We start from the raw sequence: 3,587 nt of genomic DNA on the forward strand, positions 1-3,587 counted from the left end.
CAAATGCATATCCATTTTGGTAGTTCAGTAGGTAGTTTCGTATGCTACACAGGGCTGTATCGCCCTGTGCGCAGCTCCACCTGATCACAGTCCCGCTATTTGGTCCAGCAGACTTCACATGCCAAGGTGGGATGCTGATCACCAAGTTGGCTCTTCATAGCCTACCCACTTTGACTTTGAACTCGCGTACCAGCACGCTCCGTGCTCGTCGACAGTGGTGTTCTGTCGTCGAGGATGGCCTCGACTTCATATTCGCCGGCAACTTGATCTGGTTCCCAGCTGTCTGCAGGCAACAACCCCTCGTCAAAATCGAGTTTTGCTTTCATTAGTTGCGTCTAGTACTAACCGAGTATTCGGTCGACAGCTGAATTCGTTGACGGCCTTGAGTCTCGACACATGCACCACTGGGTAGAAGCGATACCCACTTCGGTCCGGCAGTTCCAGCTCGTTCGCAAACTCTTCCACCTTGCGCTTGATCCGAAAAGGTCCATGCCACCGATGAGCTAATTTCTTCGTCAGGCCTGGTTTGACGCGTCCCTTGTACAACCACGCCCGGCTCCCAATCTCAAAACGAGATCTCGGTGGGGCTCTTGCAGGATCATCTATCTCTTCCGAAGCTTCTGGAGGGTCCACCGAGTGTTCGTTTCCACTTGGTTGGGATACAGCGGCTTTTTCCAGTTGACTCAGGGCATCATTATGCTTTGTAGCTCGTCGCTCCTTTTCTACAGCCTGATAATCTTTGGCCATAGTGAGGGCGGTCTCATGTTGTCGATTGATCTCACGCCGCCACGCCAGTGCGTCAGACCGCTTGCCGAGTCCTCGTTTGAGTGATGACGACATCGCCGGCAACGCCGACTGCGCATCCCAACCGTGACCGAGGTTGAACGGCGTTTCTTTCCTTGTGGTGTCTTGGGAGGTATTAATAGCAAATACCAACCTCTCAGCGATTTCATCCTAATCTCGCTGAAGAGGACCCTCCGCGTACACACGTACATAATCCATCATTGACTTCACTGAGCGTTCCTGCACATCATTAGCCTGTGGCCGATAGCTCAACGTTGCTCGTGATATTGACTGCATCATCTCCGCGAATGCTTGGAACACCTCGCTCATGAAGCGCGGGTCGCGGTCGTGCCTGATCAATGATGGGGCTCCGATCCGTCGGTACACGCATTCTTCGAATACTTGAGCAACACTCAGCGCCATCGTATCTGACATAGCCTTGGCAATAACGATTCCCGTGAACGAGCACTGAATAGGAGCAACGCCGTGTTGCCCCTGCGAGATTTCGGTAGTGCGATCACAGAGTCCATCGAGACGATCTGGAACGGTCGTTCGGCTAGTACGTTGCCAGGCGAGTAATCACGAAGCTGCGGACGGCTTTTACTCGATCTGCAATCCGGACATGACTTCACATGCTTCTCTACGTCAGCGTACAAGCCGATCCAATAATAATCGGACTTAGCGCGATGGAACGTTCTAACCACACCTTGATGTCCACCTTCCAGCGAGTCGTGACAGCTCTGCAAGACATCTTGAATCACCGTTGTCGGCACCACAAGCCGCATCTTGGTCTCTTCTTGTCAACCGAGGTCGTACCGACGATTCAATCCAACATAGTGAAGCAAGCCGTCTTCTGATAACACCAACCGGTCAGCATACTTCCAGGCATCTCGAGCTTCTTTATAACTCAGTTTTTCGGCTTGGCCCTGAAGCACATGCTTGATGTTAGACCACTTCTGCTCCTCATCTTATGCCACCATTATCCCTCTGCGCCGCTCACGCTGTATTGCTACTGGGTCAACATCTTCCGCATCGGGAAATGCCGCTGCCATAGTCTTGTGAGAATGGTTTAGCAAATCCTCGCCGATTGAATTCTCGTTGGACACTTCTCGTTGTTCTCCATGCTGTTCTTGAGCTTTTGAGACCCTCTCCGAGTGTTCATCTGCAAACCTGACGCGTTTCTTGGCCTTCGTCTGTCGCCTAGTCATCACTGCCATATTACCATAATCGTACTCTGGTGAGCTGTAATCAAGCACGAAATTATCGAAAGTTTTCCACTCTGAAGACTCGCTGCCTGACAGTACTTGTACTTGACGCTCTGCTCCACGTGGCGAAACATCTACCGAGTCTTCATCCGGCTCGTAGATCATTTCCTGGATATGATTCGGCGACGCCAGTTCCGACTTGCGAGGTTCAGCCAAGATGACACGACTGACCTTCGATTCCAGCGCTTCAGTGGCTAATGAATCCGCGGTAGTGTTGTATTCCCGTAATACATGGAGGTATTTCACTGATCGAAGCATGGCCGCGAGCTCCTTATGAATATTCAGCAGCGCTAGCAGGGTTTCCTTCCTGCATGCGATCACCCCTAGCGATTGTTGAATCGCGAGCCTTGAGTCACCAACGATGCCTAAATTCTCGGTACCGTGCGCGATAGCTGCCTTAACACCATTAATCATCCCTGAGCCTTCCGCTTCGATTACGGTGGTGGTCGAGAGGTAAGCGTTTGCAGCAATCACTATCTTCCACTCAGGAAGGCTCCTCAACACCCATGAACAGCTCCCGTAGCCGCCGTACTTCTCTGGTTTCGCTGATCCGTCAAACGACATGACGAATCCACAGTAATTACGGGGAAGCCTGGCGTAAAGCAACGTCGGGTCCATTCGAATAGTCGGAGAGCCCTTGTTTGGAGGTGCCACCGGCGGGAGTGAGTCTTCTAAGTCGACGAAGCTCGTGATGCTTGACTGCAGTAGCTCCACGAAGGCGACATCCTTCTCCTTCACGCGCTGTACCTTCAAATGCCACTGCGAAAGCAGCACAGCGAACTGGACCGCGCGTCCGAAGAGAGACTTCGATTTATGCACCCATTCTAACGTCGAGAATCGTGTATAGACATGTAGCGGCTTTCCTGCCAGCTGGACGTAACCGATCTTCAACAGCAAAAGTAACGCCAAAACCTCCTTCTCAGCAGGATGGTAATTCATCTCGGATTCCTTAAGCACTCGGCCGAGGAATCGTACGGGGTGCAGCTTGCCTTCGTGTTCTTGCATAAGCGTGGTGCTCAACGCCCATTCATTCGCAAAGAGCATGGCATGAACTTCCTTCGACCGATCGAAGTGCCTGAGGATGGGTGAATGTGAAACACTCGCCTTCAATTTCTCGAAGGAACGACGTGCCACAGAAAGGCCACCTTCGACGGCAAAGTCTTCATCCTTAAGCTGGTACAGCACCGCACCGTAGACCGCGAAGTCTTGAATAAAGTGGCTGTTGTAATTAACTGCTCCAAGGAACGACTGCATGCCCCGCTTGCTCGTTTGAAACGAAAGCTCGATGATGGCCGCAAGCTTCTTCGGATCAGCCCTGATACCTTCTGGCGAGATTTTATGCGACAGAAAGTCCACCTTGGGCTTGCAGAAGATGCTCTTGGTGCAACTAATGCTGATCTGACACTGTGCAAATCTTGCCAGCAATCGGACCAGCGTCGTCAGGCAGCTGTCGAAATCCTCGCCACCAAAGCAAATATCATTCACAAACGATCGTCAACCAAACACAGGTACCAGCGATGATTCATTTGGTTCCCCGCT

The sequence above is a fragment of the Phytophthora infestans genome, genomic scaffold (assembly GCF_000142945.1).
Source record: "Phytophthora infestans T30-4 supercont1.57 genomic scaffold, whole genome shotgun sequence".
NCBI classification, from domain to species: domain Eukaryota; phylum Oomycota; class Peronosporomycetes; order Peronosporales; family Peronosporaceae; genus Phytophthora; species Phytophthora infestans.